This window comes from Sebastes fasciatus, chromosome 18 (genome assembly GCF_043250625.1).
Source record: "Sebastes fasciatus isolate fSebFas1 chromosome 18, fSebFas1.pri, whole genome shotgun sequence".
In the NCBI taxonomy this organism is placed as follows: domain Eukaryota; kingdom Metazoa; phylum Chordata; class Actinopteri; order Perciformes; family Sebastidae; genus Sebastes; species Sebastes fasciatus.
The window spans coordinates 15,562,262-15,578,237 of record NC_133812.1 but is presented as its reverse complement, the minus strand read 5'-3'; positions in this window follow the sequence as shown (position 1 = coordinate 15,578,237).

Sequence of the window (15,976 nt, the reverse complement as noted above, 5' to 3'; positions counted from 1 at the left end):
CAATGACATAACAGCATATGCAAGCTGTATCGTGTTTCCGTTTGTTTGGCCCGGAGTCATTGTAGAGAGAAAACAAAAGCGCTCAACAGCGTGGTGCTAATAAACCTGAGGGGCGCACCCTATTTTTTCCCCTGATAATGTTATATTGTGAACAACAAATCTGCGTTGAAATCAGCAGAAGGAGAGGTAGTAACATTAGCCGTTACAAGCCGCTGGGCAGCACAGTCCTGTTTGGATAAATAACGGTGCTACTAACGTTAATGGAGGTTCCATTGAGTTATATTATGAAGTAAAAATGACTATTGGTTGTAGGCAAATTTTAACATTATCATGATGTGTTCAAATGTAATCTTGTAAAAACCTCAATAAATCCAGTGGTTTGGAGGAGATACAAAATGGATATAAGAGAGGGAATTATGACTTGTTTAACTTCATAACACCAGCTCTAAGCAGCTTATAATACGTCATTAAAACTATAATGCCAAGATTTCTTTTTTAATCAAAGCAAATATTTAAATGAAAATACAATCATTTATTTCCTAACCATTTGAATTGTGCTTTTATGCAAATAACCACTATAGATGACAATAACAAAGCACAGTACAGTAGCCTACTGTGCCTACTGTAGTACCCTCCAGGGCTCCGCCGGAAGCTACGGTGCAATTCAAACACTGTTTTTTTGGGTAAAATATATAACATCAGATCTAAAATGTTAGTCCTGCATAGATTTCAAAAGTAGCAGATACAATTTCTGAGTGGCAATTTAAAAAAAACTTGAAAAAAGTGAATTTCAGACCCTGGCTTCTAGCATAAGCATTCATTTTTATGTCATCTTCTCTACTGGACTGGCAATCAGTCGTACAGATTTTGGTGGGGAGCTGGTTTGAGCTAATACGGACCGACAAGTAGCCAGAGAGAATTCCCTTTCTCTGTGTGCCCGTTATTGTTCCCTGTCACAGTCAATCAGAGATGAACCATGATGGGAACACAAAGACCAGAGGGCATGACGCGGTCTATAAACAGGAGTCGGGGCTTTAATGGCTTTGCAGACAGCCCTGTACTAACAGACACACATTACCGGTAAAGAGCAGCCGTGCCCCATGCATGATTGACTTTTAACCTTCAGCAAAAGCCAGCAGAAGTCATGCCACTTACTTACATTTAAGTCCACCATTTGTCCCTGCTGCTAGAAACCTTCAGTAATAAAACCCAGCGAGTTTAGTATCACATAACTCTGCAACTTCATTTCACTGTTTACTTCTTCTTCAAGGCAGTAAATGCAACCAAAACTGGGTGGTTGCTCACTGGGTGGACTCCCAGTAAGAGTAAAATAATATAGCTGATTCTTCCAGAGTATCTTTTCCCATGGCGGTGTAATGGAAGCAGGCTGAGGGGTTAGCGATGGCAAGGCCTTTTCCTAACAGAGGCAGCAGGAGCTTGGCTTGGGTCTTTCTATTCGTGCAAGGAGTCATTTTGGCTCAGTAAGCGGCTAGCCACATTGTTCAGAAAAACACCACACGGGCAGTGAAACGCTCACAGGGAGAGGCATACAGTGAGAATTATGCTGCAGTGATGGGATATGCTCATCAAATGTGAGATGGAGGGGTTGTCTTAATATACAGTATTGGGTTGGCATCAAGGTGGCACATAGTGAGGATGTCGAATCATAAATTGCACCACCTTAATGGATCCAAAAAGCCGCTACCTCGTCTCCTCTCGCTCCTCTTCTTTAATTGCATCTTTCTGCTGAGTCTGGGCTTTCTTTTATAGCAGCGGAACACTCAAGGATGGTTTTAAGATGCAGATAAGGACATTGTTTGCTTCTTTTGGGGAACAAGCTGACCACCTCAACCAAACCAAACCTGCAATAAACCTATTTCCAGCCTCCCGGCTACTGGATGGATGAGCAAGCCACAATCTGATTGGAGTTCAGGGTCCGTCTCCGGGTTGGAGTCTGACTTTCTCAGAACTTGTGCTCTTCCAAGACTTACCAATGATGAATTGCATGACACGTAAATGCACAGAGGTTTGGAAAACTGTGTCTGCTGCTATTCCCTGAGCAGATTAACAGATGTGGAGGGAGAAAAAAAAAATCTGAGAGGGGGAGGTGAGAGACAGACACACGGAGGGAAAGTAAGTGTGTGTGTGTGTGTGTGTGTGTGTGTGTGTGTGTGTGGGTGAGAGAGAGAGAGAGAGAGAGAGAGAGAGAGAGGGAGAGAGTCCTCAAAAGGACTGTTGCAGCAATAAAATCATCAGGTCACATCAGACCAGTTCTCAGGCCCCAGGGTGGAAAGAGTTGTGTAATTCAGCAATGAGGAGAGCGCACATACACATACACATGCACACACACATATATACAAGTCAAGCCAGCGGCCATAGTTACTGGAAAAGAGTGAAGGGGTGAACAAATATGTAAACACATATCAACTTCATAGACCTTTATAGCTAAACAAATGAATGGGAGGTCTGGATCAAACTACAGCATTATATTACAGCCGAGTGTGTGCGTTTCCGTGACAGAGGGATGGTGTGTGCATGTGGAGAGAGGGGAGGGAAAATAGAGACTGTGTGAGAAAGGGAGAGAGACAGAGACAGTGTGAGATTATCATTTGCACACCCTTTAAATCACGACACGACATTATGTTAAATTTATTACTCTGGGAAGAAACGAGCCAAGTTTGAATTACGTACAGTAGAGGACTGCTGGTTTAGAGGTGGAGAGACCAGAAATGGCAGAAAGGCAAAACTGTGGCCCCGTACAGTGACTATGTAGCTTTTGAAAGAATAAAAACACATTCTTCAATATTGCAAATAAAAAGTCAAATCAAAATGTATAAGCAGCCTTGCTCAATTTAAATTGAGCCAGTCTGGTGACATAGTGGGGATGCCAAAGCAGGACGGCTTAGCCATAAAAAACGTAGGGACGTCAAATTCAAAAAGTTGAACCTGGCTCAGCTTTTGCTGCAAAGCAACGTGACGTCATTTGATAAGGCACTCCTAAAAATTACGCTCCCATACAACAAAACTGCATTCTCTATTACGTTTGGAGGGAAAGATATTTTGTCGCGGATAACATTCGTTGACGTATCACAATTACGTTTGTAATGATGACGTAGTATATCGAGTGACCGTTACTGATATTTAGGTGGAATAACGTTATTGAAAGTTATGCGGTATAATAACGATTATAACAAGCGAGAAAGTCGACTACGGGCGGGCGGGAGTTGTGGTGGATGGGTCAAACAAACACAGGACTTTCCCTCAGCAGACTGCTGTTCATGTGAAACTAAACATTCACTTATTTTAATTTACGTCCGTAGTTTAATAAGTTAACAAAAACTAATTTTAAGCCAAACCATGATGTTTTTTTTACTAAACCTAACCAAGTGGTTTTGTTGCATAAACCTAACTATGTAGTGTATTTGCACTTTTTGTTTTGTTTTGTTTCAATTTACAACATTAACCATGTTTTTAAAACTGTGTCCGTAATCCAGGAGAAAATACGTTTCCCATTGAAAATGCAGTTTAGTTGTATGAGAACGTAATTTTGTGGGACACAGTGTTGATCAAATACATGCAAGCGCACATTTCTGGTTGATTAACTTCATAACGTGAACATTGTGTTTCTACTGTTTACCTTTTTGTCTGTCTGATATGCCTTTAAACGCATTAATCTGTCACTCAAACTGAATTTCCTCTTCTTGTGGGTTTTATTGCTACAGCCTTATTTGTTCTGGTATGACCAGCATATTATGGTGACTAATGTTGGCAAACTTTAGACAGATATTTTGCTACTGTATGCTCAAAATATGCCTGTTCAGAATGAACCGATTGCTCAGTCTGCGGTGTTGCTGCTTGCAGATTTCTCAAGAAACGCTCATCCAAACAACTTCACACTCAACACTGCGCTTCCTTCCTGAGCAATACACCCGCCAAGAGTGAAGTCGGTTGGATGAGCGGTTGTCGAGAAAATTACTAATAAATAAATCCCGTAAATCTCTGGTCTGTCTTTACTTATCTGTTCTTAAATGTTCTGTAGCGAGCGACGGAGAGCGGGCTGTACCCAGCATGCTGTCAATCGGATGAACGGACAGACAGACACAGAGACTCCTTCAATTTGAGTTAGATTAGGAACACGACATTACTGAATTAGTTCACAGATTTTATGAATTTTCTCCACTTGTGCTACTGTTTTATTAGCATTCAACATTGTCATGTAATAGTCACTTGTTGCCCAACCCATTCCCCCCAGAAATAACAGTTATATAATACTAATTCGCAACAGCAAATACTATTTTGAATATGTTTCAATGATCATATCTGTAAAAACATTGATTGACAACATATTCAATTTGTTTTTCCTACAATATTAACTTAAACAAAGTCTTTATAGCTATGTTAAGGCACTCAGCACAGGCGAGAGAAAGATTGTGATCTTGATTAAATAAAAAAATAAAAAAAGTCAAGACTGACTGGAAGCACGGGACAGGATGTGCTTAGTTTTTCAATATTTAAATGAAAACACCATGCTTTCTTAACCTTATGCAAAGTGTTTTTGTGGCCTGAACCTAACCACATGTGGGATGCAGACTCCGGTCTCCGGTGTCACAGTCCTGCATTTTGTAAGTTTAGCATATATAAATGTAATTTGTCAGGGTTGTGTTGGACTGTTGGATCTTTTATCACAATAAATCAAAAATACAATATCGTCCTTTAACGGTTTTAAATCTTTAAATAATAACTCATCATGTGACACACAGGAAGACACAGTCACACACACACACACACACACACACACACACACACACACACACAAACTGCTCAACATCGTGACAATAAAATGATAAAAAAAGGACTCCTTTGTTGAAGGAATCTGTGTAACACTGCCAGCGGTGGGGTTTAGGTTTCCTCTAGCTCATTCATTTTGTCTCTCTGTAGCTGTAAACACCTTCTCCATTTACATCAAGTCACAGGCCCTGATGCTTTACCTCCTACTATATAAACCCCTCAGAGAAACATGAGGACGGAGGATAAAGCAGGACGGCTGTGTGGCATTTAAAGCATCCTGTATGTGTGTTCAGCTGGGCCGGTGTGATTCTGTACTCACACATGCTCATATAAGGGCTGTGAGAAAAAGAGAATCTTAAATCACGTGGACGTCAGATTACCCTCAAGGCAACGGTTACACCGGCTCTCTCCCCCATCCTCATCCCAGAAGTGCAAACCAAATTGATGAGGGAAGTCATATCCTTAACAGCCTCTTATACAGCTGCCTCCACTCAAACAGGTAATGGAGACCGTGTCAGCAGGGCGCTTTCTCCTGCACAAGCTCCAGAATGAGGACCTAAGTGGTTTTGCTAAGTTTATTATCTTTCTGACTGTCTGGGCATACTGTATGTTCTCACAGTTACTGGGGATCAAACTGGTGAAAACGGCCACGCAGCTGTCTCTCCACAAAGAAGAAGAGATTTATTCCACTTGGATAAAGGCTAAGGAACACAATGTCACCAAGTCAAGGAGCTGCAGGAGGGCCCCAGCAGATGTAAAATAAAGGCTTTCTTGACCTCACTTTCATCATACAACCTTGCCTTAAAACAATACTGGGAATAGAGTGGTGCAGGAATGAGTCCTAAAACCCGTAAATGAGGTAGCATTTTAGCACTTCCAGTTCCTTTGTCTGGAAGTCAATGGTTTTTTTTTAATGTGTTTTTACTTAGATGCCTGAAATAAGGTCTGTGGTTAACACAAGCTGAAGAGATTTTGTTCTATGACATCAAGAAATGCCCCACTTGTGAATTTTGAAGCCTTTACCTGTCTTAAAAAAGGCAGTTGCCAACAAGTGGCTAAATGAGACTACTTAACGTAATCACGCCGACCACTAATCCGCCTTTACAGCCAGTTTATACTCGCGCTTATGTGACCGTGGTGTAGGTGGTGTAGTTTTTACTTCTGGTGATTGCATTCACACTTCAAAAATGATAAAAGTGGTGTTCATTTGTGGAGATTATTTTACAGAACAAGATGTATAAGTATTATAAACGTTTGTTTGCCAGAGAGCTTTTTTTCTGCAATAATCCAAAACCCAATGAAAAAATCCCATTGGCTTTTTGTCGAGGGAACCAGGGCGGTGCTATGTTCCTGATTGGCCTACAAAAATACATCAACCCTGCAGCACTCTATACCAACAAGCCAAACACAGGTACATTGTAGTGCTGTTCTGTGTGTAGGTCATTAAAATGGATTGCACTTAATGTCGGTCCATATGAAAGAAAGTCTGCAGGTGTTTCATATACTGTAGAGTTTGGAATATAACTGAACAAATGAAAACCAGGTATTTCCTAAAAAAAAACTTTAAACAGGTGTTTAAACAGCAGAGGTTTTTACCACTTTATGTTCTACGCTTTTGTAATAAAAGCTAATGTAATATGTATAATATTCTCCAGCTGCTGTTGAAGTTGGTGTAAAATGCCTTTTCCAGTCCAACTGTCATGGTCTACATTTAAATTTGGACCATGTGCATTCAACTATATGGGCTTTAGTTGTATCGCCCATTTCAAAACTCAATAACAGTAAAACTCAACGACAGTAACGTTAATATTGCTGTTGCTTAGCAGCAGTGTTGTCACAACTTGAACAACCACTTGAACGCCAAGCATATCGTGTACACGACTTCCTATGTTGTAAACACAAGCTCAAGAGTTTCACTTGAAGGCACCTTCTGACTCTGTCATGATATTTTACATTCTGTACAGATGTTTTAAGTAGTTGTAAGCATCTAGTAGCTTGTATGCTTGTTATTTCTCTCTGGTGTAACGTTACACGCTAGGTTTCTCCACCAAATACGTGTATATATCTGGCCACTAAACATTGGGCCACTTGCTAATGTCTTCTACTCATTCACTAATAGCACACAGATCTGGAAAGTCAATTTGTTTAGGTTGCATTCCTAATCTTTTAGTGGTTAATGCCCTTGCATTGCTTGACAAGCTATTGCACATGGGTCGAAAGGTTGTTCAGGCATCAGGCTACCAGTGATGATGAGCCATCAAAATGCAATCAGAAAGTAGCTTTGGTCTGGTACAGTTTGACAAAAGCAACAAACTTAAATGTTTCCCCAAGTGAAGAAAAGTATTTCAGCTTTAACAATAACTTAACTGTTCAAATGTTCAGCCTGTGGATACAGGAAACTGCTCTGCTGGACTTTTGTCCGTTAACATACACAACATAATGCCAACATTACTCAACAAAAGTGGAAAAAGTCGAATTTGTACATCTCTAATAGCGCTGTAATTACTCTTCTATTAGTAACAAGATATTTCAGCCTCGGTGTTGCCGAGTAACCAGCAGAAGCAAAGACATGCTGTTCGTCCACAAAGTCAATGAGAAACATGTTTGGTTTGTGCCTCCCCATTAATCTGCACAAGACCTCATGACTCCTTTGGCTGGCAGCGCTCCATAGGCGACAGGCTGTCTCACACAATGTGTTTGTATGTGTGTGTGTGTGTGTGTGTGTGTGTGTGTGTGTGTGTGTGTGTGTGTGTTGTAATGTACAGCAGGCCTAAAATCCTCCACGGAGGTTTGCACTTATATGTGTATAGGCTATATTAGGGTTTGGTCCTTCATAAATAAAAGGTTCAGTTTCATAGGGCCCACATCCCAAACTAAGGCGGACTACTTTGCTACAATAACGCTATTCTACATGTCAAAAGCTACTTGTATTGGTAACATACATGTCTCATCATAAATGCTAGTCTGAAATTAATCATGACACAGGCTTTGAGAAAAACATTAATGTAATGCTTCTGTCCTCCACCTTCTACCTCCACAGTCTGCTGATGTGGAGTAGCTTATTAAAACTACAGTAGCAGGAATTACTTTCTAACTTGTGATTTTACGGTAAGCATGAATATCTATGATTAGGTTTTAAATCAGAAAAAAATCCTCACAAACACTTGAAACTGTAAAAGCTTAAATTTCGTCCAGGAAACATAGCAGCAAGCTAGACATAGATCAGAGCAGTGGCAGCTCACCATCCAGCCTGGTCGCACGAAAAGGCGTTTGAATTATACGATAATGTGCAAGGCAAACGATACGCCATTCTTGCTTTAGGCGTATAATTCATACACCATGTAGTCTGTACTGACTGCAATGTAAATGCATCCATGTGAATATGCTACGCTCACAGCTAGTGACGTAGAATAAAAAGAGAGAAAGAAGAATGGCGAGGTGGATGGGTCCAACACACACAGGACTTTCAACCAGGAGACTGGTGTTCCAGACCAGTGATTTGTTTTGTAAGCTATGTTAGTGACGTTTGGCACATGTTTTAGAGTGAAAGTTTGTGATGTCTTTTCCGTACTCATGCTATGTTGTTTACGTACGTATTTTACTTATTTTAGGGCCAACTATGACGTTTTTTCCCAAACTTAGTGAGTGGTTCTGTTTCCCTTGCTGGTACTGCACCTTCATACATGCGTGTAATATATCCCTTTCCAAAACTGCGTTAACGTGAGCCGCCAAGTGCAAAACTGTGGTCACGCCGTTCGCCTCGCTCAGAGGACATCCTCACCATAATAACACTACTTTCGGAGCAACGGAAGTCAGACGGCGGTTGGAAGTACCACGGTTTTGCACTCTGCGGCTCACGTTACCGCAGTTTCACAAGCGTGTCAGAGAACTACGGTGGCCTTCAGGTAACGTAAAAAAACGTGAAAGGCTCTCTCTAGAGCCAGTGTTTGGTTTGTCTGTTCTGGGTTACTGTAGAAACATGGTGGAGCAACACAGCGGACTCCGTAAAGAGGACCCGATCCCTATGTAGATATGATCGACTCATTCTAAGCTAACAAAAAAATAACAATTCTTGGTGTCAGGTGATTATACACTAATGAAAACATAGTTATGATTATTATATTCCATTTCTGCTAATAGATCCCCCGAAATGTTGCACACTGGTCCTTTAATGGCATTTGGTGTCTATATTTTCCGCTGGATAGATTTCCTGGCAAAGGCACATATTGTAAAAAGGGAAATCCTTTACATACATAATATTACAGTGTTGTAAGCGGGTTTACAAGAGAGGCGCCACCGCAGTAACGGCGGCTTGTCTACTTCCACCTACAACCCGGGTTTGACTCACTAATTTACACCTTGACACCAGAACAGTGGGAGCCACTGGAGGTTTTTGTACGTCATGCAGTAGCAAAATCAGATAAAATCACCAGTGTGTGAGTGATCCATGGACTGCAGGATTTATAATCTGTAACTCCCTATGATATTTAAACAAACATTGCATAGTTTTCAAGCCACATCCTGTCGTCACTGTAAACAAAAACGAATGGGCAGTCCCTTCTCACATTCCCACTACATGCTCCAACACACCACATAAGATCTGGACTTGGCAGGCTGCACTCTTAAATACAGTAACTGGTGTCCTGACGGAAATGGCCTCATAAGGAGTGTGTTCTTTTGTCTTATGAAGGTGTTTCCTATAATTAAATGCCTCTAAACAAACTGTTGCTGGTTCAGTTCCCCTGTTCTCTGATGTTCCGATACTATAATTTGTCCAGATGGCCAAATCGGATCTATAAACATACAAAATAAGACGTCTTCTTCCGCTGTCCCCGCTATTCACCCCTCCATCTGCAGACCCCAATGCAATTTCCCTTTGTAGTCCCTTCCAAATGCAATAGTGGTTTCACTGTGGCTGTAAAGGGAGCTGATCAGCTGTGTTCTGTTATGTTTGCAAAAAGGCAAATAACAAACATCCTCGTAGTCAAGCTGCAGGCCGTCCAACGGTCCACTTCTCCAGCCCAGTGACTAACATGTTTCTTTTATTACTCGGATTAACATCTAAATTCAGTTTTATCTTTTCAGCACCGCAAACATAATCAGCGTAATATGAAACAGAAACCCACCCTGCGTTACAAACAATCGTTTTGCTATTAAAATTTCCAAAGATGGAATAACAAATAACATTTCCACATGAGATGCTTTATTGAGTAATTCAGCTATTTTAATTAATTTCTCAAGTCAGTAATTTTATTTTTACGGCATTATGTTTTCACTTACTCTTTGGCATATCTAAATAGGGACCCATTAACCTCAAGAGCCCAGATGAACACTGCAAACATGCTAAGCATATTGATGATTGAGTACTTCTTCTCACAGTAACATCATTCTGAAATTGATCTAGTAACAACACAAGAGGGGCCAAACTGCTATTTGTCCAGCAGCAGGACATGTTTGCATCTTTCCAGTTGTAATTAGCTTGCTAGCATTGTTAGCTAGCTGGATAGCTATTTGGGAGTTGTTTGGTGTTATTGGTTGTGACTAGAAGGTAACATGCAAATTGTGAAACTCTTGTGAGATGGTTAAGGCTAGGTATTGACCTTGAATGGTTAAGGTTAGGTATTGACCTCAAATGGTTAAGGCTAGGTATTGACCTTGAATGGTTAAGGCTAGGTATTGACCTTGAATGGTTAAGGCTAGGTATTGAACTCAATTGGTTAAGGCTAGGCATTGACCTTGAACGGTTAAGGCTAGGTATTGACCTCAAATGGTTAAGGCTAGGTATTGACCTTGAATGGTTAAGGCTAGGTATTGACCTCGAATAGTTAAGGCTAGGTATTGACCTCAAATGGTTAAGGTTAGGTATTGACCTCAAATGGTTAAGGTTACGTATTGACCTCAAATGGTTAAGGTTAGGTATTGACCTCAAATGGTTAAGGTTAGGTATTGACCTCAAATGGTTAAGGTTAGGTATTGACCTCAAATGGTTAAGGTTAGGTATTGACCTCAAATGGTTAAGGTTAGGTATTGACCTCAAATGGTTAAGGTTAGGTATTGACCTCAAATGGTTAAGGTTACGTATTGACCTCAAATGGTTAAGGTTAGGTATTGACCTCAAATGGTTAAGGTTAGGTATTGACCTCAAATGGTTAAGGTTAGGTATTGACCTCAAATGGTTAAGGTTAGGTATTGACCTCAAATAGTTAAGGCTAGGTATTGACCTCAAATGGTTAAGGTTAGGTATTGACCTCAAATGGTTAAGGCTAAGTATTGACCTTGAATGGTTAAGGCTAGGTATTGACCTTGAATGGTTAAGGTTAGGTATTGACCTTGAATAGTTAAGGCTAGGTATTGACCTCAAATGGTTAAGGTTAGGTATTGACCTTGAATAGTTAAGGCTAGGTATTGACCTCAAATGGTTAAGGTTAGGTATTGACCTCAAATGGTTAAGGTTAGGTATTGACCTCAAATGGTTAAGGCTAAGTATTGACCTTGAATGGTTAAGGCTAGATATTGACCTCGAATGGTTAAGGCTAGGTATTACATACGTATACAAATCAGTATGGTACCTCCAAATACATATTTGCAATGCAATAGTTTTATGTTTTCATGTCTTATTAGATTTCAAGCTGCCTCATCCCTGTGGCCACGCTAATAAATCCACTATTAAAACTGTATTGTATTGTGCACCTTTCAGGCATGTAGACGGCAGGGCACACTAATAATTGGGTCAGTACTGTGAGACAGTAAAGACATATTTGGTTTGATGATATTTGGTTTGATGATTCTTCCTCAACCTTATTAAATTCTAGTTGTTTTTTCCTTTGCATGTTTTATTTATCTAAATTAAGAATCCTCCCACAGTTGTGTATCTTATGTGTGACTTACAGACAAAGAAAAATGCCTTATTTAGAACAAATTAAGAATCATAAAACGATATTCAAAACTTCAAAACTAATATCCACAGCAGTATATCTTGCCAAACCACGCGAGCACACTATTAACGGGCTGTCGTGACATTAGCTTTTAGTTGGTTTACTCTTATTTCCAGAATGATTCGCTAAACTGGTTCACAAGTTTCCAGAGTACATTGAGTTCGCACGCCAGCAGTCTCCCTGCTCTCTCTCTCCCTGTTCTTCTACAGTATATTTATGGTGTCAGCACTGCTAATTTTAGTTTGTACGTGAGGCGTCGGAGAGAAAATATATGCCAACTGGGAAAGATAAGCAACACTTTGTCACAGTAAGTCAAACAGCACAGTGAGTTTGTCTACAATGACTTGAAGTTGCAAAGACTAACCAGTTTGTTGTTAGCATTGTAATATAAAGAAGCATCAGATATCATTTAATACTGCATGCGTGCAGACTTGGTACATTTCACACTTTAATGATAGAAGTTTATGGTGGTTCAGGATGAGACTTAAACCTCTGTAATCTCCATATAACCTGCCATTACCCAGCACAGTTTCCCATGGCCTCTGATTTTGTTAATTCACCATTATATATGGTTTACTGTACACTTGCAATTAGCTTTGCCCAAAGCTTCCTCTTTTAGGTGTTTGGGTAGTTATGACTGCCACCAGGAAACGTTTCCATGAATGCATTTCAAAGACACCTCTACTTTTCATTCTCCAGCAGCGTTTCAGCAACATTACTTATGCTTCTTTTCAGCCTTGACAATTACACCTCGTCTCCCTTGATTACGTCAGATCGCTTCTTTCATCGGCGCTGTAAATGTAGACGGAAACCCCAGGGTCGGACTATTTTAAAAGTCCCACCACGGCCGTGATCTCTACTTCTGGCTTAGATTTCACTCCATCCATTACAATCTGATAAGAAACCAAGGCTACTAAACAAAAGATGGAGATCTAAGAGCAAACCTCCCTCTTTTCAGGAAATAAAACTGTCCAGAGACACTTAAAAAAATGAGTTTATGGTGAAATGTATCAGGGAATTTCCAGAGAAGAATCCCCCTGCCCCTTTAGCTTATCTTAAAATCATTTGTCCTTTGCCAAGAAATGCTTTAAGAAGTCTGCTATTCCTTAGAATAAGTGTTGTGACTTTATACCAAAATCGAGGTCTGTGTTTGAACTGTTTCGCCAGCCTGTAAGATCTACAGTGTTCAGTGCCCGCTCTCTCGGGGGGGTTGCAAGAACATCTGTTATCATTTTTTACTTTTAATGACATAATGTTTTAATGTGGGGTTCAGGCTTCTCCCATACCTCCTAACACACACACTGCGCTGATTCACCAGCCTTTTTTAAATGAACAATTGAGCCAGCAGGTCAACCATCAAACACCAAGAAAATTACAAAGTACAGTCAAAGAAACTGGTACCTCATTTTAAAAATTCTGCAAGCTGACCAGCAATCTTAAATCACTCTGTTATTGCATGAACGATAAACCCAGACCCCTTCTTAAAGAAAACCAGTTCATTTGAGCTCTTTAATCTATAGATGTCGAGGCAAACCGAATCCAGGCTGCACCCACCCCACACATTGTAAAGCGTGACTCAGAAAGTAAACAATATCTGTGATGAATTTCCCAGCAGTGGTAAGTGTCCAATACATGCTGGGTGGCAGTGGCATACAGGCGTCTGCTGGTTCACCGATAGTTTGCTTACTGTTGCTATCAAACAACATTTATCAGATGGATTTGATAAATTAACCCCAAGGCACGGCTTTCTCTTCCAAATGTTAGGCCTCACACAGAGAGGGCTGTGCTCGGAGGCAATCAAATGCAAACATGTTGTGGTTTTACTGATATGTTGGAGTCAAAAATGTGTCATCTCGAGCTAATACGAGCTAAAGTATCAAAGAAAAAAAAAAACACGGTCTTACATAATCGCAGCCCCTCAGCATTGATCAATCACAGCTATTCAAATGCGACTGGGAGTGGATCCCACATAAAGATTGCGATTTCAGACTGAAACACTGACAATTACGGAGCACAGCGCCAGAGCTGCTGGGAAGAAATTAGGTAAAGAACATAATCTGGCGAAGTTGTTGGAGAGCCGGAGAGACAGTGAATGTGCAGGTTTATCTCTGCCCAGAATAAAGGCCCCTGGAGGCTGTCTTTTATTTATTTTTTATTTAACCTTTATTTAAGTAGGATCTAGCAGTGTCACTGGGCTCTCACTAGCATGAAGCTGCTCACCGTGGGCAGAGTTGTCTCACCTCAGGGGTGCATAGACCCTCATCTGGCTCTGATTTACGAGAATAAAAGGTGGAAAAGAGTTTTTCTTCCTCCCCCATTTTTTTAGGAGAGCAAAAAAAAAACTTCCATTTCGGCACTCCTTCTCATTTCAGCTTCTCAATTAGCTTTCTTGGACTGTCAGCATTTTGGATGCTTTCACTTAAAAGGAGGTTTCATGAACTCAACCATGCAATTGCCAATTTAATCACCACTTAATGACAGGAATTTACAACAAAGAAAAGGAAAAGGAATTAAATTTCATGTCCAGCTTTCATCTTCAGAGAAGATCTATTACTGTATATAAAAGTCAACTGTACAGGATTATGTGACAGGACACATGATTTATGTATTGCTTTGAGGGAACTAAGAATAACCCTGTGAGAAATTACCCATTTTCTTCTTATTTTCATCACAATTTGAGCCCCTCACTCAGTATATTAATTCTTAATGCATTGTTTTTGTTCACATCTGAACCTTTGATGGACAAAAAAGAGTTTTGCTCGGAGAGTAAACAGAAACTACAAGTATTTTATGCAAACTACAGACATGATTTCCTGTTTTGCACTCCCCATTTCGAAACTGGTCTTATGATCCCAATTTTAAATTGTACCATATGTTCCAAAAATTACTTTTCGCGAAAGCACATCCAGCAAGACCTAGAGTTAAAAATAGACACCAGGGAAATTTGGAGGTTGTTCAGGTATGTTGTTGGTTAGCTTCATATGGTAGATCCATTGGAGCCTCTCTATTATGATCAAGTATATCTACAGATGTGGTTGGAGAACAGATTTATAACAGACCTGTGTTGGGCTTCTTTGGCTGAAATCAGATTAGATGTTAATCTTAAACTCATAGCCATTACTGAAAAGAGTATATGGTGCTTTTAAAGAAAAAAATATTATTGTGAAAAAACTGGGATTACCCTCATGAATCAAAGTCAGAGAATATGAAAGTCCAAGTGGTTGTGTAACACTTTATATGCACATGCATAATACAGACAGACTTTAACATAATGCAGCAAACCATATAATATCACTCTTAAAGGAATAGTTCAACATTTTGGGAAATGCTTTTTTGCTCCTGTGCAATAACTAGAGATTGGCTAGAGCCGAGAGTTAGTTAGCTTAGCTTAGCATAAAGACTGAAAGCAGGGGGAACAGCTAGCCTGGCTCTAAAGACAGTTAATATGTGTATAATATCAGAAAAGTAAAACTGACCTACCTAACTAAATAGTTTTTTTACTATAGGAGTTTGGTCATAACAAGTGTGAAGTATCTACAGATCTGCAAAAGCACTCATTGCTCTACAGTAGATGTCCCTTTTTTTATGGATAGCAGGAGTATTGCCCAAACAGCAGATTTGTCATGGGTGTAAGAATTTTGTAGGTCCCAACCTGAACACAGTTTGAGTCATACCTTGTCCTTCTCTGTCAGACTGAAAGTGAAGGTTAGAAATTCAATAAAGGCCCTGAAATAAAAACAGTTTGAAAGTCAAAGTTTTGACATACACAGTCAGGTGCTGGGCAGGAAAAACTGAGGTTGGACTTATTTATGTACTTTCATTTAATTGGACAAACTGGACTTGCTGGATTATTGTATCTAGTAATTGACATTGTCATGCTCGTATTGCCATCACACATTTTCTGTTTTCCTGTCTTTTTGCTCTGATTTGTATTCCTTTCTCTTGCATTAATGTATCTAATATCTATTTGTAGAACCATGTAATGTGTTTTATATCTATTAGGGGCGCTGTGACATTGAGCATTGCATTCATAGACTGTATACAAGAAGTGGATGTAGATACGGTGACGTCACCCATTGGTTTGTGGACTGCCGTTTTGAAGCCTTGAGTTTGGCATTTTGGCCGTCGCCATCTTGGTTTCTTTGCAACCAGAAAAAAAACACGAGAGGGTGGAGCTAAGCACAACCGAATGATGAATAAGACGTTGTTAAGCAACCAAAATGTTACAATTAACTTTTAAGAATTGAAAACAC